The sequence below is a fragment of the Bos indicus genome, chromosome 10, assembly GCF_029378745.1.
Source record: "Bos indicus isolate NIAB-ARS_2022 breed Sahiwal x Tharparkar chromosome 10, NIAB-ARS_B.indTharparkar_mat_pri_1.0, whole genome shotgun sequence".
In the NCBI taxonomy this organism is placed as follows: Eukaryota; Metazoa; Chordata; class Mammalia; order Artiodactyla; family Bovidae; genus Bos; species Bos indicus.
In genome coordinates this window covers 58917621-58941022 of record NC_091769.1, presented here as the reverse complement: position 1 = coordinate 58941022, position 23402 = coordinate 58917621, and the positions used below count along the sequence as shown (strand labels likewise).

General features: G+C 45.0%; 1 long non-coding RNA gene across 1 annotated transcript in view; it reads left to right on the top strand.

The window, feature by feature from the left end:
• The window catches only part of LOC139185276 (uncharacterized), a 218476-nt gene that overhangs the window by 181788 nt on the left and 13286 nt on the right, over positions 1-23402 (top strand). Inside the window, exon 5 of the long non-coding RNA XR_011568888.1 lies at positions 19535-19743. This is a non-coding gene — a long non-coding RNA (uncharacterized lncRNA). The remainder of the gene's footprint in view (positions 1-19534; positions 19744-23402) is intronic.

Sequence of the window (23402 nt, the reverse complement as noted above, 5' to 3'; positions counted from 1 at the left end):
GGTCAGCAAGGCACAGGAAGAAGGCTGGGGACCTGGGGCCCGGAGAGCAGGAGGAGTGTGGGGTGCACTGGGGCTGAGCTGAAGTGATAACATACACCTGTGCAAAGTTTTGTAGGAATATTAAAAAGGTTAGAATTTGTCTTAAGAGAAATGAGGAGCCACCGAAGGGCTTTAAGCAAGGAATCAACAAAGTCATACCTGCATTTTAAAAATACAAATCTCTGACTTCAGTGGGAAGAACACAGTGCGAGGAGGGGTGTTGGAGAGGGTGGAGGAGACTCCTATAGTTTTTCAGGCAATAGAAGGCAGTATCGTGGTCTTGGGAAACAGACGAGTGGACAGGTTTGTGAGATATTTGGTGGTTAAATTGGCATGGTGGTCATGATATAAACACAATGATTTGAGGAAAAAGGAAAATGTTAAGTATGCCTTCTAAGTCTCCACACTTTGTATCTAGAGGGGTGGTGTGCCATTTTCTGAGCCTGGACCAGTTTTGAGGTTTGGAATATCCAAGAGGCAATATACAATTTATAATTCAGGAAAGAGGTCTAAGCTGACTTATGGGCTATGGAAAGTGTATAGACTGAGAAGGGTGTCTTAAGGGACACCAAAATTTGATGACAGAATATAGAGGATAAACTTATAAAAAGAAGGTGGGGGAGGACTGGCCCAAATCTAACAAGAAACCAGGAGAGGCTGCTCATGGCTAAGTGCTAGCATTTTTGATGAGCAAGGAGGCGTGGCTAGGATGCTATGATAATTGAGAGAGAGGAAGATGGAAGCTGGAGAATGTTCAAAAGGCATGAATCTCCAAAAACTAATTTTTTCTATTTTTAGAAAAAGTTATAACAGCTGTTATTGCTGTTTTACAAGAGAAACAAACAACCTGGATGTGGGTGTCAAGAGTCCCTTGAAGAGTGTGGACAAGACCAGATATCTGTAGCATCAGTTTCACTCTCACCCGGAATGTTTCACCAAGTGCTCTACATGTATTAGGGCTCAGTCACCACAACAACTTTCTAGAATGAGTTCATTATACCTCCATTTTACAGATGAGGAAACTGGGCCTCAGCATGTCAAAGCAGGTGGTAAAGTGGGAGGTGAGCACCAATCTGGGAGAGCTGAAAGCCCATACTCTTAACCCAAACACACTTTCCGTGTCCTCTCACTACACGCCTGGTTCTTTCCTGGCTGCCTCTCCTTGTTTTCCTTTTACATCTCTGGCCTCCTATCTTCTTTGCAGGCTAACTTCTTTTTCTTCCAAATAACCCATGTTACCATTTCCCTTAAATCCATTTCCTCATAACTTCCGGCTTCTGCTTTACCTACACTCCCATCAGTCCCCAGAGATTTTAATGCCCTTCCTACCTCCTAGACTGTACCTTTTCCCCTTCCATCTTTGTTCATCTGATTTCACTCCAATGGCTTTGGACCCATTTGGCTATCTCTTCTTGTATCTGTTTGCCCATGGCTGTTTTGATAGGCTTTTCCTTTTCTCCCACTGCTCCTCTGTAATAAGAAATTCCTCTGTACCTGTTCCTAGCTCCCTGAGCATTTCCCAGCCTAAGAGCTTAGCCCTTGGCTTCATACTCCTTTTGAGAACTCATTTATTTTCCTGACTTTAGCTCTTTCTGTTGTGTGCGTACCCACCCTCAGTTCCCTTCTTGGCCCTGTCCTCTTTCTTTACCCCCATATCTGAAATATCAAGTGCCTAGTGAACATCAGCACTTAGATGTCTCACCATCACTCCACATTTATGGCTAAAACCAAATCCACTAACTTCCTTCTAAACTTCTCCTCCCACCCCAACTTTCTCATATATCATTTCCCCAGTCATTCTCAAAATCTTTCTTTACTTACCCCTTACCCTTACTTTCCTACCCTCTAGGAATATTTGCTCCATATCCCAGTCTAAACACATTATCACAAGGTTCTAAAGATATTCCCTAAAAATGTCTTGTCTCTAACACAAGATTTCCCTTTACCTTTGAACCCATATCTTAATTTTTGAGATGGACCTTAACCCTATCCTCTGCTCCATTAATGATCAAAACGTATTCTCAGTGGTCAGTTGAATGCAAATTAATGTCTTCCTTGTAGACTTTTGCAAAACATTACCTTAAAATCTAATATCCAGTGGTTTTCAAAAGCCTCTGTTGGGAAAAATCTCCCCAAATTGAAGTTTTCTGGTGGACCCTTCATTCCACTCTTGGCATTCCCAAGATCTGATGACTTCAAGGACTACACGGATGACACAGTTGTGGAGATGGGTAGATGTTATAGAGCCCAGGACTCCTCTCAGATTTTCAGATGTGATGCCAAACATAACATCTCTCCATGGGTCCAATCCAGACTCCAGCCCATTTGCAGCCTTTGCTGAGTGTCAAGCACCACAGCCTTTCAGGCATTGCACACTTGGACCTGGTGTGCAAATCCCTTCTGCAGCTGCCTTTGCCTAGTCGTGCTGTGGCGCCAGGCCTTCAACTACGAGTGACTTATAAGGTCTGCTGCTGCTGCTAAGTCGCTTCAGTCGTGTCCGACTCTGTGCGACCCCATTGACAGAAGCCCACCAGGCTCCCCCGTCCCTGGGATTCTCCAGGCAAGAACACTGGAGTGGGTTGCCATTTCCTTTTCCAATGCATGAACGTGAAAAGTGAAAGGGAAGTCGCTCAGTCGTGTCCTACTCTTAGTGACCCCATGGACTACAGCCTATCAGGCTCCTCCATCCATGGGATTTTCCAGACAAGAGTACTGGAGTGGGGTGCCATTGCCTTCTCCGTTTATAAGGTCAGTCACACACAAATCATTGTTTCATCTAAAGGGATGTTAAGGAAAACAGTTAAATTTATATTTATCCTTCTGAATTGGATGTGTATGTTTCCTCAAATCCTTTGCTGAATAAAATGAAGTCTTCATTCTTAAGGGTTGTCTCCCTTCTGTTTGGCTCCTGGAAGATGAAGTCCCCCAAGGCTGGGGGTCTGCATCTACATCCTTTACAACTATGTCCCACAGGGGAAACAGTGTCCAGGGCTATGCATGTGCTCACTACAAATCTGTCCCCTGTGTTTGAACCATTTCCATCTCTATGCAGGTTTTTATTCTCCATTGTCACCTGACATCCTGCTCTTCAGACCATCCCTTTCAGTTCATCCTGCACGCTGCTGCCAGATTGTTTTCCAACTCAGTTTTCATTACATCGATCCCATTAAAAACTTTTTTTGCTTCCACATAACTACAAGGCTTCCAGAATTATCCTTAGTCAGCCTTATTTCTTGGCTCTCTCTACCCACACTCTGACGCCTCACTGAACCACAGATAACCTACCTCATGTCTCCCCCATGTCACCCGAGTTCAACTGGTTCTGCCCTGCGAGCCTCCCAGGAGCGGTCTGTGTCTTCCTCTTATTCCTTGAGCCTTTTCTCACCTAGTAGAAACATCCCTCCTCCTTTCCCTTTGATGTGGGTCATGAGAGACTCTTGCTTTTGACTGCCAAGTCATTAGAGTTGTGGAGGCTCTCGTTAAACATTTAGGGCCCTGTCTGAACAAGGCACTACATTCAGATACAGGAGGTATGTGGAAAATTTTCTGAGGAAGGTGCTGTAAACCAGGACATCATGTGAGGACCACAAGTCTGTAAGATGGGAGGCAAAACTGCCCATGAACTTCTACATCGAGGAAACACAGAGTATCAGATCTGGGATGGCAGGCGGGGTTGTGGTGGGGGGAGCAAAACTCCAAGACCTTACAATAGCACAGTTCTCTCCTTTGAAAACTGAACCAACCACATGAGATCCAGAGAAGCCAGATCACTTGTCAATGGTCACTTAAAAGTGGGAAAAGTTTTCCGTGTGCACATTCTGTGATCTGATTTCCATGTCCTGGCGTTGGGGTCATGACACTGGTGAGTAAGTCATTTTTCCTAGCAGGCATTCAGGTGAGCCCCTGGGAATTTCTTATTCTGGAGGAGAGATAATAGAAACCAACAAGGGAGATCTGGTGGGATAAAGATTGTGTGGTTGGCCTGGACTCTCCTTTAGGGCACCATAGGGAGACCTCAGCCACAAGCTTTCCTTACACATAGGAAAGACAGTTGATGGAGCCTGAAAGGCAAGTTTCCCTCTCTAGTAAATACCAAAATCCACGTTTCACATGAACACACAGACCCAAAGCTCTTGGGTGTCGGGCAGGCCTGGGGCTTTCCTACTCATCTTTGAGGTCCCATGACTCCAATGCATGCTTGTGAAACTGCTCCTTTCTCCACAGCTGCTTACTGACTGCCCTTTTACTTCAGCTTTCACCTTCACCCGTCCGAGGCTGCCCTCTTGTCCTTCAGACACCCAATCCATTGTCTTCCCAGTAGGCTGCATCTGATATCCTTCCCCAGGTGAGTTTGTCTTAAAGTATCAACATTGACCCCCTGAAGAGCCTTCTAGATGATGGCCTTTTCAGGCCATGAGACAAGTTGGGTTGGGGGTGGGGGGGGGGGTGGGATTTGATGTCGAGAGACTGGAGACCCATGGCATCCTCAGAGCCTTTTGTAAGGAGCCACTTGACATCCAAACCATACTTTTTTCTCACCAGCAGGCTGAGCCTGTCTCATGGAGAGGCAGAACAGGCCAGGCTGGGCATCATTCCCATAGCAGCAGTTCAAGAGGTTTCCCACCACTTCACTTTTCAACTCAATTTTAAAAGATCTAACATGTTATCTTGAGAAGGAAATGGCAACCCACTCTGGGATTCTTGCCTGAAGAATCCCATGGAGGGAGGAACCTTGTAGGCTACAGTCCATAGGGTCTCAAAGAGTCAGACGTGACTGAGTGGCTTCACAACATGTTATCTGGCCTCAAAGGGTTATTAGTAGTGGGATTTTTCAGCCCAATTTTGACTTTTTACCTGAGGTGAGGAAATGCAGAAGTGACAGCATCACAGTAGTGGGATTTGGAGTCATGAACCCAAGTTCCAGTCTAGGCTCTGTGGTTAACTAGCCCTGTGACCTTGTGCACTCCCCAAGCCTCCCTGGGGCCCCAGTCAAGGATGTGGATCCTCTCTGCCTCAGGATTCACTGAGCCCAGGGTCAAACTGAAACCTCTGGGACTGGGCACCAGCAGTTTCGGCTGTTGCTCCTCAAGCTTCAGAGTCTCCCTGGCACACAGAGCTGTGTGACTCCGCAACTCCAAAACCAACCTGAAAGGTTCCTAAACAGGGGTGGGCAGCCCCGGGGCCACCAGCCAGAGGCCACTGAACCTCTTTCTTGTGGCAAGATTCATAGCCACGTCTGAGCCTTGGTGTCCAAGATTTACCACATCGAGGTCCCCAGAGGCCTTGCGTTGGCTCACCTACCTGGTTGTGATAAGTCCTTTGAAGGGCAGTAACAAAGCTGCCTCTGCAGTGGGATGTCCTTCGTCATCACCACAGCGCAAGTTCCTCCAAGGCAAATCCTCACTATTCACTCCTCTCTGGAGCCTCTGATGAAGACACCGTGGGTGCCTGTACCTAGTATGTGCTCAGTAAATGTTGGTGAAGGGAATGAATGAACAGTTGACAAGCTACGCTTCTTAATGGGGTCATGATGCATTCACATGTGCCCAGAGGGATGTTTTCCTTACCCTATCTCTGATTCCAAATGCCAAATTCCAGCAATGAATTGGCCCGAAGCCACCACCCAAATAGTCAGATAAATGCAGCAATACCGGCCTTTACTTGTGAGCTTATCTGTTGTTTAATGAACAAACTGTGAGGCCATAGAAATGGCCTAGAGCAGGGCCAATCTCTGGTGAGGGAGCCACTGACTGACCTCAAACAGTGGGGTTACCTAACCTCTCTGGACCTCCTTCCCTTATCTATAAAACAAGGGGATTGGGCCACATGACCTCTTTGAGCTGTGGATCTGATGCCCAGGGTTCTTACCCTTTCTCTCAGCTTCCCTTCACAGATTTCCCCAGTGCGTTCTCCCTCTTCACCTTCCTTGGCTCTTTTGCACGATTACCCTCAGGCCAGCCAGTGTCACCTACAGGCTCATGTACCTGGCACTGACCTCGGATGTCAGGGAATGTGAGGTGCAAGTGGCCAGGTTTGGCCATCTCCGCTGGCTCTTCTCATTCTCTTTAGAGCCCCAGACGCATCATTCTAAGAATCTAATGAAAGCTGTGGAGAAACACTCAGTAATCAATATACTTTGAATACAATGCTGGGTTCTGGACTCCCTGCAGGATTTACAACTCCTAAGATCCTTTATCCACCTACTACTTCAGGTTTCCAATGTCCCAGAGGCTCTTTCCAGATCAGAACCACCTTTGTTGACCAGTAGAGTGTGATTTCCAGGTTGTTAAGTGAATGAAATCTCCTTGAACTTTGATGTCATTTAACTTTTCACCGGGCGCCAACATCTTTCAGATGAGGAAGGCTTGATACAGTGGTAAATTATGCAGCCAGCGGAGCCAGTGAGAAATATTTAGAGGGAGAATGAGGGACACGTCCGGGACCCACTTCATACTGACACTGTCCACAGTTGCCCTAAGCCTCAGTGGGCATCCAGACTGATGGGATCTCTGGGTTTCTGCCATGGGGGAGCCTGTCTCATCGAGAGCAAGTGCCCATGCAGACTACTGTATTCACTCCAAAAATTTAATATCTACAATTACCAGCCAGTGTTCTAGTCCCTGGGAATAATGCAATGAACCATATGAGGCCCTTGCCCTCAAGAAGTTAATTTGGACAAGACAGAGTCATTCATATTACCGTTAAGTGTTAGCGTTAGTCGCTCAGTCGTGCCCGACTCTTTGCGACCCCATGGACTGCAGCCCACCAGGCTCCTCTGTCCATGAGATTTTCCAGGCACTGGAGTGGGTTGCCATTTCCTGCTCCAGGGGATCTTCCCAACCCAGGGATTGAACCCAGGTATCCTGCACTGCAGGCAGATTCTTTACTGACTGAGCTACAAGGGAAGCCCTATTACTGTTAATATAAGCTCAAATTACAATTGTTCAACCAGAAGCATGATCAATGATAGGGTAGAGGAGAGATTATCCTGGGAAGTCTGGGTATGGCCTAATGAGCAGGACTTGAAGGAGGAGTATTGTTTTCAAGACATCAAGTTGAGGGAAAGGCATTGCAGGTTCAGAGAATGAGAAAACAATTGACGGGGGGAACTCAAAGTTCCTCCTGCACCCCTGCCAGCGCCATCTGATTTCCAGGGTTCAGATGGACTCCCTATCACTGTGCGAGTACATTTACTGCTACAGCTCTGCTTCAGTTTCCTTATCAGAAAAACTGGGGAAATAATAGTGTTTCTTGATATGGTAACTGTGAAGAGGAAAAGAGATAAAGCATGTTGAAGCCTTACCAGAGTATCTATATGAAACACATGGAGTTCAATAAACGCTGTTACTGCCGTTAGTCTTCAGTCTCCCACGAGAGTATGGGTAATAAGGGATAGTATGGGTACAGTTGGTAAGAGCAGAGTCTCTGGACTGGAGTTGTGTCCTTGCAGGCAGGTAACCGCACCTTCTTGGATGCTCTGAGGGGCCTGGGAATGAGATGATCTCTAAGCTTCCTTGGTGGTCCATGTGTCAGCAGTTGTGACCCCGGTGCCGTGGAGTAATTTGGTGGTCGTGGGACACTGATGTGGCATGAGTACAACTCTAGAGCCACTCTCCACCACATTTCCTTGGCTGTACTCTCTCTCTTCATTTCCTATCCACTCGCTTCCTTCTCCCTGACCAGTCAGAGGAAATCATCTCACCAAAACAATTAGTCTCCAGGGGCTAATCCTTCAGCTTATTGTCTCTCCTGAGGGTATTCTCATTTTAACAGGCACCTGAAGCAGTTTGGTGGAACTGTTCACGTGTGGCACTCTTTCCACTCTGTGGGAGCCTGCAGGCTAGGAGGAGGAAATACTAATAAGCATGATGTCGTCACAAGCATAAAGAGATACTAGCACAGAAGGCGGCCCAAGAAGCCTTTATGTGAAAGGTGGGACTTGTGCCGAGCCTTGGAACGTGGCTAGGATTTTGATGGTGAGCAGAAAAGAGGGCTTTGGCAATGCTTGGAGGTAGGACCGAGCAGTGTAGTTGGGATGATGAGACCAAAGGAGCTGGAGTCACATTGGGAAGCATTAATAATTTCCACTGGTGGAACCAGAAGTAGGGGTGAGGATGCTGAGGGAGGATGCAGGAGAGGCATTGCTCTCTTACTTGACTCCTTGGCTTCTAATTTGTGTAGATACTCTTATGCTAGGAAGCTAGCATATGTATACTCCTATACAAGGAAACTAGAGGAAGTTTTAAGAAAACAGGAAATCCTACTAGCTAAACTGTATGTGTGGGTGCTAACAGTCGAGGCAGCAAGCATCTTCAGAACTAATTTATGAGTCTTGCAAAAATGTCTTAAATTTCCGTCTAATTTAGCTTATATCTCATTGTCAATAAGAATGGAGTTTGATGATCTCTTCCACTACATTGGGCTTAAAATGGCTTTCTGCTGCTTCCCAAATCAAGTCTGTCTACAGTGGATGAAAACCTTGCCCCACTGAGATACCTGTGACTTATTTATAGTGCTGAGTATTTAGGAGGTCCTCTTCAATTCTGGGATATCTTTAGCTCATATTTCTTTGAATATTTCCTAGATTGCCAGTTAGACAAATACTGGGTCTGACAGATTCATCCTTCTTGTTTCTTACCTGCTCTTTTGTATTTCTCATCTCTTTTATCTCTGTGTGCCACATTCTAAGGTACTTCCTTGACTGAATTTCCCAGCCATCACTTCAACTGTTATGTATTTGGCTTTTCAGTCCATTCATTCAGATTTATATCTCAAAAGCCAAAGTACTAATGTCCATTATCTGTTCATCCTTTGATGGATGCAATGCCTGCTGGTGTCTTTGAGGCTGTTGATGCAACACATTCTAGAGCCCTGTTTCGTCGATTATAAACTCTTCTGTTTACAGTTCGTGAAATAAACTCCCTTCCACGGTATTGGCAGTCACCAAATATTTGGTGAGTCTTAACTATATGCTCATTTTTGTGGCTGAATTTCTTTGTTAGCTGGGCTGTTTCTGTTCTCCCACCTTTTGGGGAAGGACTGGAAGAAGCCAGATATTCTGCTGCAGATTGTACTCTCTTTTCAGGAAGAGTGGGGAAGGCATGCTACTAGTCAGAATACCTTAGCGCCGAGGCTGCAGGGCTTGGGTATATTCTGTGTCTCCAGCCCCACTCCTCCCTATCCATAGCTTCTTTGGGCAGAGTCCCACTTCAGCTGCCACTTGGTAGGAGGAGAGAAGATGCATAAGAGCTCCTGAGGCCAGCTCTTCAATCTGCTGGTTGCCCCTGGTTCTCTCCAGCTTCCTTTATCCATGGCCTTCAGTGTGGAGCCCTACTGGGTTTTGTCCTGCTTATGGAGGGATACTCTTCTCTCCCATATGTATTTTGATTTGTTTCCTTCATTGGGTTGATCCCAACATTTTTTACACTACCAGAATTTCTGGCCCAAGGAGGGCTACACTTCTTGTCTTATAATTCAGTTATGAAGGTAAAAACTATCTTTTCTATCACTTTCAGAGACTGGGGGTGACAAGGAAAGGCTGTAGCATGTGCTTCACCCATCATCTTGAACCAGAAGCTTACTGAGGATATTAAAAATAAGGTGCCATTGATTTCTGAAAGCAGTTCCAACAAAGGTGGTCCGTGGTGTTTGTGATATTAGACTGAGCAGTTAGGCTCACAGGAGAATCGCCTGTTTGGGCGTGAATTGACTGACATAGTAGTTAACTTAGCAGTCATGTGGCTCTGAGGCCAGACCCTGTGACACTGAAGCAGCATCGTTGATGTCGTAGGTACTCTAGACCTCACCTAAGGAAGGGTCCAGAGTTAGAAAGGGTAACATAGGAAGTATCAGGGGATGAAAGGCGAAAAAAGATACACTTGGAGACCCAGAAGAATAAACATAGGCTAGACATGGAGGTTAGTGTCCTGGCTGAAGGAAAGAGCAGAATTGCAAACACGTAAAAATGGCTTATCAAAGAATGGATGACACACAGAACATGGGAGATTTTGGTCAGGAATAAGAATTCCAATAATAAAAATTTCCTCAAGGCAGGGTAAACTTGCAAAAAGGCAATGATTGAATCCTTGGTAAGTGATAGAGACAGTTTGAAAAAGGCTCCAAATGATCTGTGACCAGCTGGAACTTGGAAGTTAGACATAATCAGCATTGTTATAGTTTTTAATGACGCTGTATTATTAATGTAGTTGTGTCACAGCAGGAAATAATTCACTTTCCAGTTCCGCCCCATACTGTGTGTGATTGGGGACAAGTTACTATACCACTCTGAGACTTCAGTGTCCTTGCCAGTAAGATGGAAATAAGAGAACCTTCCTTGCCTTGAGATAGCATAGGTGAAATATCTATATAAACCATAAAGTGATATAATCAAATGGAAGGCATGATTTTTCTGGAGCCTCCTTCTAACTCTCTAGGACTTTAGGAGCAAAGCAGAAACTAACCATCCAGTGATCCCTGAAAGGGAGACAGAAAGCATCTCCAGCTTCAGCTAAGCATTCCAGGGGTCCCTACAAGGTTCTGACATGCTACCACCACTGCACCAGACACATTCTCCCAAATATTCCGCTCCTTCAGTGAGAGCCTTCTCTGCTTCTGCCAGGTGATGGCCATGTGAGGAACATGGCTGACAGGTCCAGGTTGAACTAGAGCTTGCGACCCAAGAATGAAGGCAGGCCTTGAACTAGTAAGTATAAAAATGAGATGAAGTTTGTCACAGGGAGCATGTTCAGCCCTATGTAACTTCCAGATCTTCCAAGTCCTCCAGATGAGGTCAGGTGCCCCCCTTAAGCTGAGTCTTAAAGATAGCAGGTATTTACCAAAAGAAAGAACCACCAAGTGGTGACCTATTTCAGGGAGATAGAACTGTGTGTACAACACCCCTGATGGTTAAGAAGACAGTACTTGTACCAAAAGCAGGGAATCTCCCTCTTTCCAAATGATGCAGGCATAATTCTGGTAATCAGGAGCAGGCATTATTTGTGCTGAAGGTCTCTGGAAGAGTAACGCTGTAATTTCTTGCATGGTTTCTTGATCTGTCAGGGGAGTGAAGTGGGGGCCTAGACCCAGGGGCATGTGGGCTCCCCTGAACTGACTTCCGCCATTTCTCATTAAAGTCACTCAGGACATGGGACACAAAAATGAATCCCTGTCTCCATAAAAACCCAGTTAAAATAACAAAGGAATCTTTACTCAACAGAATATTTGAGAATAGATTTCTCAGTCTGCTTGCTTGCAAGTGGGTAGGGAGGGAGGAATTTTGATCTTCCCACTCCTCAGGACTGGCATCAATGCCACTGTTGAAAGTTTGGAAGCCCTTAAACCCCTGGATGAAGACTGTCCCTGGGGCTGAAGTTTAGTTGAGACAAAAGTTGTGACTTGCCTGCTAGTGATGCCAAGTTCTACATGCAAGCTCTTATCAGCGGTCCTGAGAAACCAGGTCCAAAGGGTATGGAGGAAAACTTGTGCTTGCTATGACAAGATATTACTTCTGGATGAGCACCCTGGACACGACAGGCTCTGTGACAATGGGTGAATAATGTGTTTGCCAAAGAGCACTTTTCATACTCATGCTGCCGCTATAGGAAGCAGTCATTAGCTTACACCATGGGAGCTATCCTCCTGAAAATTAGGGCCCCAGAAATGATAAAGTTGTCCCCAAAGTTCAGCTGAGTTCTGAGTATCATTCCCCAGTTTTATGGGAGCCATAGCTTTGCTCCCATGGAACTAAGCTTTCAAAGGTTAATGTTTTCCACAATAGCTACTTATTAGGTAGGGCAGTTCATCTGTATCACCAGGGCAGAGTTCAAAGTGGGCATTCCCAAAACAAGGGGTTCTGTATAGCTCATCTATGAGGAGCATCAGGTCTAGAGATATTGCTGCCCACCCCACCCCATGCAGGGAATATAAAAATGGAAAAAATAGAGATATAACCTACTGCCGGCTTAGCTATTACTCTTCAGGTCTTATGAAAACTACACAAAATTCCATATACAAACAAACCAGGAGCAGGTTTAATAGCTGTATTTATGAAGCTCCCATTTCTATGAACATCAGATTGCAGGCAATGGTTCTGCAGAGCTGATGATTTGGGAATTGGTGCACACGTGGGAGGAAGATATGCACCTTTAGGTCCAGCAGGTGAGAGGTGGGAGTCAAGGCCCCCCAAATCATCCTCAAATCGCCTCTAAACATTCTAATCCAGTAGAAGTCATAGGCTTTGGCCGATGTCTGAAATCCCCAAGATACCGATTAGTGGACCTGTAACCTTGGTTGGGCAAGTTATGTAACCTCCCTGAGCCTCAGGTTCCATAGCTGTGCAGTAGAGGTCACACCTACCTCCTATAGTGATCAGAAGGGTGTTAGAGTTCATTTCCTTAGAGTGCTAGGTAGAAGGGCTAGCACATATTCATTCCCCCATCAACGAGAGCTAAGCAATATAAACAATAAGATAAATGTCTTTCAAAAGACAGAAATGTCAAGAAGGAGAAAACATTTCCTAATGGGTAGAAAATCGTGAACTGGTTGGTTTACCCAAAACAGTCCCACTTTATGCCTATTGTCCCAGAGCCATCACTAACAGCACTCCCTTTACTCAAAAACTCCCCTCTTTGGTCAATACATGTTCTGGTCACCATAATTATGAATTTCAGGTGTGCTTTCAGATGTGCTACCTGCAGCATCAAAACAGCAGGGCAATTGAAGCTATTCACGACAATAATGGCTACCTTTTATAGAATACTAAACTTTACCGTGTTGTATCTAAACCACACAACTGGTCCCGTAATGATTTTTTATTATCGCGTCCATTTTAGAGATGTAGTTTGAAGAGATTAAGTAACTTGCCCAAGAGTATAGATTTCACCAAGTGTGGAGGGTAGGGTGATGGCCCCAACTTCCTGCACTTTGGGGCAGGCCTGTGTGTGCCCTTCAGTCTGGAGCAAGGCAGAGCAGGCAGTGACTCTGTCAGAGTGATGAGAGCAGCCTGGAAATTCCCCTTAGCAATGAGGCTGGTCTCCATGACCTCCAGGGCCTGGACCACAAAACCCCTGGGGAGGGCACAACTCAGATGACTGTTGCCTCTGACAGCAGCAAAGCCAATGGCAGCTTTGCCTCCAGGTTGCGGTGTGGGGAATCCAAGCAGGGCTTGAATGTTTGAACCCTCTGCTCCAGGGCCTGAGCCCAGGACATAAGATCAGTCCCAAACATCACCATCTTCGTTACTGTCCTTTCCTCTGAGTTGTTATCTCAAAGTGTTAACTCATGTAAAAACAGCAGCAGCACATGATGGTCAAGTCCTCTTTCTCTGACCCTTCCTGGTGTCTTTTAGAATCAATCTCAATCTATGGATCCCAGTACTACTTGTGGATCACACTGAAGTGACTTAGCAGCAGCAGCATGTGTACATATCGGTAAATGTATACACATGTATGCATGTGTGATCATAATAATAACTAACGCTTATTGAGCACTTACTGTGTGCCAGACACTGTTCTATGCACTTTGTGGGTAATATTCTCATTTAATCTGTATACCAGCTCTAGGAGGTAGGCACTACCAGTACTGAAGTCCAGAATCTACCAGTAGCTTGCCCAAGTTCACGTAGCTGCTGAGTGGCAAAACAGGACGCAGATCCAGGAAGTGTGGCTCAGAAGCATGCCCTTGCCCACTCTGTGGCCCCTGCTTTCTTTTCTCTCCTCTCCTTTGTAGCGGACACTAGCATTTCATATCCTACTTACTTCCACAGGCCTGGAGTCTCCTTAAGCAAGCAATAGGTAGGCCAGGGGACAGGACAGCATTGCCCTCCTTCAGCTAGGATTGTGTGCTTTCCAAATCAGTCTCTTCTCTACAAAGCTTTCCAGATTTTCTCACCCTACAGTCACCTCCCCTTTATTTTCCTTTATTGCCTATGGCTGCAGCCAGCTTTTGGTGTACATTTTTGGTGACATTTCTAGCATGTCTTTTATCCCAATGCAACCCAGGTGGGGGCCTCTGTGTGCGTGTGACTTGGGGGCATGTGGCTTGACTCTGAGATTAGATTGTAAACTATCCTGCATCTCGCCCCCTTCCCCTTCTAGCAAGACCTCTATTAGCCTATGCAGCACATTTCTGTGATTTAGGAAAAAACCACCTTAGGAAGGATAAACTTTGGAAAAGGTACTCCTTCAGGGGAACGTGGACCGCATTCCAGGCCCTCCAGCTCCCTGCGCTTCTTCCCCACCCTATCCCGTGCCATTTCCCACCCCGCACCAGCCTCCCTGTGCCTGGCAGTAGGGCTAACAAGGAGGTGCTCCATGTATATCTTTTGGCTGCTTGTAATTCTAACATAGGGGCCAGTTAAAATTGTTACAAAGATTTATAAAAACTAAGAGGACTATAAGGGTGATTTTCCCTTTAAAATGTAAATCTGGTTTATCCAATTAGAAGATATTAAATCAAAAAATAAACAAAGAAGCCAGCATTTAAATGAATGACTGCATGCCCAAGGAACCAAAGTTGGCTGCAGCAAATGCTGCTCACGACAAATTTGACAAAAGCTTGAGAAAGTAGGAAAGTCTCAGTACCACCACCGCCATTTACAAACCATGGCAATTTAGGAAAATCACAAAATCTCTCTTCCAGCCCCAGACTGTGCATCTGTAAAATGGGACTAATGATGCAGCACCCCCTACCTCCCACCCAATGAGAGGGCGATGTGATCGTTAGAGGAGGTAGTGGTTAGTGAAAACATCTATGGAGTAATGGTAGGCAGAGTTAGAATTTAGGGTCATTATAGCCAGGAACATTTGTTAAGTAATCACTAAAGCAAAAAAAAAAAATTTCTTTTTTTTTTTTTTTTTTGCATGAACAGTAAGAGTGCATGCTTTACATATGCATCAGTTTCTGGCAAACACTTAAGCTTAGGAATAATTGGAGATAGTTGCAGCATTTTGGCGATGTTCAAGAAAAGATGGCATAAGGAAAGAACCTAGGGAGAAACACATCCAGCTCTTCAGTTTCCAGGGGGATTTAGTGGGTGACTTGGGCACTGCACATAGCTTCTTTTGGTTCCAAGACAACTGGCTCCTTTGCTAAGGGAGGCTTCATAGATTGAGGGGGAGTGAGCAGTATTATCAGGGCTGGAGAAGCCCAGAGTGGTAGGACAGTTCTCAAATGGAAGAGTGCTAAGCCTTAGGATTAAGTCTTTCTGAATGGCTTTGAAAAGGAGTTAAAAGAGGGAGTTATGGTGCAGGCACCAGCATTTCAGCAGATTGGAAAGCACTTTAGAGGTAGAGATGAATACCAGACAGATGGGGAGAAACTATGGGAAGCTGGGGGAGTGGGCAGAGAAGAGGCTGAGCGCTTTCAGAGTGGGCAAAGACAGGTGATGCATTGCATGGGGGAAATGACCCACATTGTGTTTATGATTCATTCATCCATTAACTTTTCTGGAACCCTGAACTTCAACTAAGTGCAAAGCATGGTGTTAGGATTCCAGTTCGGGTGGGTGGAAGGTGTGGGAGCAGGTAGGAGGAACTCAAAGAGAATATTATCTGTGCCTTTAAGAAGATCCTGATACAGCTAAAGAGAAAGACACGAATACATATAAAAATAGCAAGGTTTTATGTGATAAACTCCGCATGAAAGGAGTATGCAAATTACAAAGGTGGAACAGCAAATGGATTACTCTAGACAGAGGAAGGAGATGGGAACTGGGAATTGTCTCCCAGATAGACAGTCCCAGTCTTGTGGTATTATTAGGATTTGGCTGGAATTAGATGGTAAAATGCTCTTGGTGACAGCATAGGACCTGTATTCAGATACATTCTGAATAATCTGTGTACATCTGTATACATTGGATTATACATCTGTATAATCCAATCCACATCATGTATGAATTAAACCATGTTATTATTTGATCCAGTGTGGCTAAAACTGTCTGGCCCCTTTTAAAAGGCTACAGCATGCACATACAAATAGCTTACAGAAAGGTATTGGAACCAGCAGAGTAGGAATGAGGTTACCATGGGTTTTCAGGATACAAGAGTCATTTAGAGGCTCCTCCAAGGTGGTGCCTCAAGCTATTCTGGAAAGAAATAAGAAATTGTTAATTCCAAAACCAAAGGAAGGAGTATATATAAATCTTATTTATAAATGAGCAATAAGCATTGTTAACATTCCCTACCAGAACTTTGTTTAAAAAAATGAAAAGATGCTTTTAATTAATTGTTAAGTCAAGAAAATAAAGACAATAAATATACTTCTTTCAACTTATGACTGTTTTCCAGCTGTTTTAGTTTGAAGTAGCTATTTCATCAGAGATGGCACAATGCCTTGACATAGTTAACTACATAATCACTTGTGTTATATACGACTGGCAATAATATTGACCATTTGAATGAAGTGCTGTAGGGATAAAGAGGAGGGAAAGAGTCATTCTCCCTGGAGTATGGAGGTCATCATTCTCTTCATGTCTTGACAATAAAGGGATTGGAAGCCTAAAGAGGAAATGAAATTTGTGAAAGTAGCAGGAGCTTCTAGCAAAGCATGGTAAAACGGCTGAGCAGTGTTGAGGATACAGACAAGGTTGGCAAACATGAAGTTAGTTAGCATCACGCCCATATACCCAGCTGTGCCATGTTCTCCAGTAATACTGGTTTACTCAGGCACAGGTATATCTATCTATCTATCTATCTGTGGGGCTTTGCCGGGCAAGGGTAAGCAAAAGGGGCGCCATGGACTCAGTAATATTTTGAGGCTATTATAAGAAGAACTATGGCTTCTAGGCCAGATACAGAAGAAGCTCAAGATAGGAGGAAGTTCAAAGACATAGAGAAAGTGGTGATGGCACTGGCTTAGAGATCTCGGTGAGGCTGGAGAATATTTTAGTGAGGGGACTTGAGTAAATGAGCTGGAAGGTGATGAGATGATGAGGATGGGTTGTCAGAGTGGGTGCAGTTTCTGATGATGGCAAGGTTTCACTTACGCCTCTCAAAGTGTGCTGAGGTGGAGGAAGAAGGTCACTGAAGGTGCAGTCGTCAACAAACTCTGCAGCCAGGGTGTTGCTTTGATCAGCACTAAGGATGGTAGTGCCTTAGAGTAAAGTGGAGAGGAAGACCCGGAGAGAGAGGCTAAAGGCTTCAGTGAGGAGGGAAGTCAGGGTAAGGGGTGGACAGCGTGAACCTCAAGGATGTTACAGTATTTTAGAAAGAAAAAGAGAGTGACGGTCCAGAGGCAGCGCCCAGGTTCCGGACACTGAAACTGGAGATTGTACCATTGGAAACAAACCCTCTGCTTGAGAGGGTAGAAAGGAAAACAGTGTCCTCAGGGGTCAGAGATGGATTTGAAAGGGTCACTGGGGGAAGAAGAGTTTGGTGGAGTCTGGCAAAGTAGGCAATGGGAACTGGGTGGGGGCAGCGGGGAGAGGGCATGCAGAAAGTGGTAGCAGTTTCTGAAATCGCAAGAAAGCTTAGTGACAGCCGTGGTGCACCTCTCAGTGAAGTCCGGGGCTACTTATACCCTCAAATGAGTTCAGCTGTGTCAGCTTTGGATCCTTTGTAGATGGCAAATTATGATGAGCATGGTTTCCAGATCATGCTTTCTGAAGCCCTTTATGTCACTTTAAAGTGCTTGGATGAAAAGATTACACAAAACAGATGTAGAATTGGACCACAAAAATAACACATAAGTAATCAGACATCGAAGCCAATTAATTTCTTTTTATGTTAAGTCCTATATCATCTGTCTTTCCAGTCTTCTCCCCTGCTACTTGCCCTACACTCCACCAGCTATCGGAGAAGGCAATGGTACCCCACTCCAGCACTCTTGCCTGGAAAATTCCATGGATGGAGGAGCCTGGTAGGCTGCAGTCCATGGGGTCGCTAAGAGTAGGACACAACTGAGCGACTTCACTTTCACTTTTCACTTTCATGTATTGGAGAAGGAAATGGCAACTCACTCCAGTGTTCTTGCCCGGAGAATCCCAGGGACAGTGGGGCCTGGTGGGCTGCCGTCCATGGGGTCGCACAGAGTCGGACACGACTGAAGCGACTTAGCAGCAGCAGCCACCAGCTATACCAGACTAGCCCTAACTTCCCAAGCACACGGCCCACATTTGAGCCTCCTGTTGTGTGTGATGTTCCTCCATCCAGTATAACCCCTGGGCTGGGGTCAGGTTAGTTAGCGTTACTAGGTTTACCTTTATACCTTCTCCTCATTAAATCAGCTGAGCATTTTCCATTGCCTCAGAAAAGCAGAATGCAGAAGGAAAAAATACTTTCCTGGCTTTTGAGTCTCAAAATCCAGGCCCTATAGGGGTAGGGAGGACTGGCCACAGTGGTGGCTTTGGGAAAAGGTTGGGTGATAGGAGGGCCTAAACCTCCTCCTCCCACGTAGAGGTGAAGCAGCCTCAGGCTGGAGGAAGGGGAGACGGAAGAGGACAGCTGACGGACAGGAGGTGAGCTGCCTACACAAGCACACCCGAGGCCCTGCTTCCACCTGGGCTGTCTGCAGGAGTGGGCCGCGACTGGCCTGCTCTTGCGTTTCCCCCACTAACCAGAGTTTCTGTCATTAACCCTCCCAGCCCGCTAACCTGTCTCACTTTGGCTTACATTATGCTTTAAATTTGTTTTCACTGCGGTTATTTAAAGGTTTGGACATCTGAAGTTTTAAAAGCCCAGATTTCAGGCCTCTCTTGAGGAAAACTCAGATCGGCCCACACTGGACCCACAGTCCCTATGGCCAACAGTCTGTTGTTCCTTTCAATGGGGCTGGCATTCCCCCACTTCCTTTGATTATTATCTGTTATTCTCTGACCCAATGCCTGCCTGAACTTTTTGGCTCTAGAGCCTCAGATCTCTGATGCCCAGTGAGCTAAGTGCTAGGCTACAGGCTGGCATACATGACCAGTCTTGATAAGTCTAGTTATAATCTCAGAGACAAAGCAAATCTGCCTTCCCCCAACACTGAGAAAAATAGCTGGTTTCCTCAGTGGAAAGCTGCAATAACCCTCTGTTCTCTCCCCAAGTCTTCCCATACTCGGCAGAGGAAAGACTTATCTTTCACCTTGCAAAAAATGCCAGACTCAGAGAAAAGCAAAGACAAATATGTGATATGCTCTCACAGGTCACAGTGATTTACATCCACAGACAGAGCAGGGCAAACACTGGCTCAGCCTAAGAGGCTAAACCGCACACCCAAGGTCCCAAGTTAGTGGTAGAGTTTAGAACCCAGACCTCCTCTCTTCCCAGCCAGAGCCCTTGAAGACTGGACTGCTTCATTCTGCCTTGGAGAAGGGCTGGTGGGAAGCCCTTCCCCTGGGACCAAAGGAAAAACACTCCTACCAGTTCATTCTCCAACCACGGAGTCGAAGATTAGGCCACAAGTTTGATCATATCCCAACTCACTTAATGAAACTTTCCAAGTTTATTTTTACTTCTAAACACATGTGTTTAACAGACATGTTTCTAAAAAGAGCTCCTATCTGCTCTCATTCTTTCAGAATAAGTTTTCTAAAGCTGATTTGGACTACCTGGACTGTGTAAAGACAGCTGAAGGCACAGAACTGACAAATCAACGAGATACCGCTAATCTCTGATGGGCCTGGGCACACGAAGGTTTTCCAGGCCTGCTCTTCCCTTCTGCTCTTTTGTTGAAGCTGGATCATTGCGTAGGAGCAGTCATTCCGGAAGGAAGGGCTAGGTATTGAAGGTGAGCTCAATACATTCTACTACTCTCTCTATGGACTTGGCTGTTGTCATGGTTACTTTTTTCAAGATACCACATTGGGACTTTCACTCTTATTCCACACTGGAGAGGAAATCAACAAGCAGGGAAGTCTGCATCCAGAGGGATCTCAGGAAAGCAAGACTTTCCCTTGCTTCTACCCTGATAGAGTTCCTGTTCTGTAGAGCGAATGTGCCCTACATTCCAGACTTCTCCTGACAATGCTCCACTGTCATTGAGTCACACCTTTCCCCTGCAAGTGGTGGGAAAGCTCTTAGGAGCAAAATTGGCCCATCTCCTGTCATGGTGGCAGTCCACAGCTGCAGTGACTGGGCAGGTAGGTCTTGGAGGAGCACAGCAATCTCAGGCAGGCAGCTCCACAGCATAGACAGAATTTGCACAGCTCAGTGCAAAGTGAAAAGGAGGAGCCCCTTGGTCAAAAAGCAGGGAGGGAAAGGCATTTTCCTTTCTTCCATGGTCTTTCCGCCTTTTAAAGTTTGCCATTTGCTGTTGTGCTCTCTTGGGCACAGGGATACTCTTAGGGCAACCACCGTGTGATGACTCAGTCCCCTTGGCTGTGCACCAGTCCTGTCCTTCTCCCATCTGTGCCCAGCCATGTTCACTGGGCAGGACAGAGGAGTGGGGAATCCAAAACTTGGGAAGCTGCAGGAGGCATGACCCTGTTTGAGCCAAGGGTCCAAGTTCCTGGTGCATTCAGTCTCATGGGACTTTGCTCACAAAACAAAGACTCAAAGATAAAACTGTTGAGTCAATATGGTGACTGCAGACCATTAAACAGCAAGTACAACCCCCTTCTGAGCTCCAGGCTCTATGCGACCAACCCCTGTGGTGTTTACCCAGGCAGCTAGTCTGCCTGCTCCCCTGTCAAAAGGGAAGGGCACTCCTTGTGCAGACCCCAGCCTAGCAAGCTGGAGTGCTCCAAGAAGCTTTAACTGCCACAGCCGGTTGTTACTAGGCATCTCTTTTTTTCTCCACTCTCTCCAGCCTAAGGGAAAGGCAGATTCTAAATAGACAAGTAGGAAAGCAAAGTACTAGACTCACTCTTCCCTATGTTTCTTCTAGGGCACTGTTCAAATCCTTTTATTGTATTGATGGGATTGCATGGTTTACACTAGCTCTTATCTCTTTCCTTCATCCTTTTAAAACCACTTTATTGAGGCATAATTGACATATAATAAACCTCAAATATTTAAAGCATACAATCTTATGAGTTTTGACACATATCTATGTATGAATGAGATCATCACCAAAATCAAGATAACATTTTCATCATCTTGTAAGCCATCCCTTCCTCTGCCTCATCCTTAACTACAAATGTGCTTCCTATCACTATGGATCAGTTTACATTTTTGAGAATCTTTTCTCAGTGTAATCATATAATCTGTACTCTTTTGTCTGGTTTCTTCCACTTAGCATATTGGTTTTGAGACTCATTTATGTCATTGTTCAGTTCAACAATTTGTTTCTCAGTATTGCTGAGTAGCATTCTATTTTATGGTTAAACCACAGTTTATCCATTCACTTGTTAATGAACCTTCAATTTGTTTCCCAGCTTTTTGGCTATTTCAAATAAGGCTACAATGAACACAGACATACAAGAATAGAATGTGGCTGCATTGTGTGGTAGCTATATTTTTAACATTTTTAAAACTGCCAAATTATCTTTCAAATTACCAGAAGTATCAGAGTTGCAGTTGTTCCACATTCTCACTAACACTTGATATGCGTCAGTCTTTTAATTTTAACCATTCTAGAAGTATCTGATTGTGGTCTTAATTAGCCTCTCCCTAAACCTAGATAGCATATTGAAAAGCAGAGACATTACTTTGCCAACAAAGGTCCGTCTAGTCAAGGCTATGGTTTTTCCAGTGGTCATGTATGGATGTGAGAGTTGGACTGTGAAGAAGGCTGAGCGCCGAAGAATTGATGCTTTTGAATTGTGTTGGAGAAGACTCTTGAGAGTCCCTTGGACTGCAAGGAGATCCAATCAGTCCATTCTAAAGGAAATCAGCTCTGCGATTTCTTTGGAGGGAATGATGCTAAAGCTGAAGCTCCAGTACTTTGGCCACCTCATGCGAAGAGTTGACTCATTGGAAAAGACTCTGATGCTGGGAGGGATTGGGGGCAGGAGGAGAAGGGGATGACAGAGGATGAGATGGCTGGATGGCATCACTGACTCCATGGACGTGAGTCTGAGTGAACTCTGGGAGTTGGTGATGGACAGGGAGGCCTGGAGTGCTACAATTCATGGGGTCGCAAAGAGTCAGACACAACTGAGTGACTGAACTGAACTGAATTACTAATAACTTTGAGCTATTTTTAGCCAACTTACTGGCCATTCATTTATCTTTTTTTCTTTCTTTTTTTAAACTCCGGCCCCCACACCAACCTGCTTCACTGAGCAGGTAAGAGGAGACCCAGCCCAAGTCAGCTGTGGAGGTCAGCAGGGCTGGGCCAGCCATATATCTTCTCTTGTGAACATCTGGTCAAGTATTTCCCCTTTTTTGCTTTGTTTGCTTTGGCAGCACCATACAGCCTGCAGGGCCCCAGTTCCCTGACCAGGGACTGAACCTGGACCTGGCAGTGAGAGCCTGGAATCCTAACCATTAGGCCACTAGGGAACTCCCTCCCCTGTTTTATAAAATTGGTTTGTCTTATTGAATTTTAAGAGGTTTTTTTTTTTTTTTTTTTCTTTTAAACATTTTGAAATCAAGTTTTTTGTTTAATATATGTGTTCCAAATATTTTCTTCCTAGTCTGTGGTCTGCTTTGTTTTCCTACTGTCTATTGAAGATCTAAAGTTTTTTAACTTTTGATGAATTCCAATTATTAATTTTTCTTCTGTGTTGTGCTTTTTATATGTATTCTAAGGAAACTTCACCACCTCAAGATTACAAAGATTTTTTTCTCTTGTTTTCTTTTAAAAGTTTAGCAGTTTTAGGTTTTACATTTAGGTCTGTGATTCATTTTGAGTGAATTTTTGTGTATGGTGTGAGTTAAGGGTTGATGCTTCTCCCACCCCTTACCTCCTTAACCATATCCAGTTGATCCAGCACCATTTGTTGAAAAAAGTTTTCTTTCCCCATTGAACAGCCCTGGTACCTTTGTTTAAAATTGACAGTATATGTGTAGGACTCTCTGGACTCTCTATTCTGTTCTAGGGATCTGTATGTTTATTTTTTGCCAATACCAAACTTTTGATTACTGTAGCTTTATAGAAAGTATTGAAATATAGCAATAAGGTTGGTAACTTGGAAGACAAATTCTCCAACTTTGTTCTTTATAAATTACTTTGCAAGATTTCCCTGGTGGTCCAGTGGCTAAGACTCCATGCTCCCAATGCAGGGTGTCCAGGTTCAAGCCTTGGTTGAGGAATTAGACTGAGAGTCCTTAGTCCTTAGTACCTGCTGTGACCGAGTTCTCATGCCACAACTAAAAGATCCTGCATGCTGCAACTAAGACCCAGAGCAGCTCAATAAATAACTTTGCCATGGAAGTGTGCTTCTCAGATCTCCTTCAAAAGAACCTGCTTTTGGAAGTGTGGTTGATGACTCTAACTCTATAGATTCACCAGCAAGTTCACAGAAAGGCTATCTTTCTCTTGGTAGCTCCAACCAATGACTG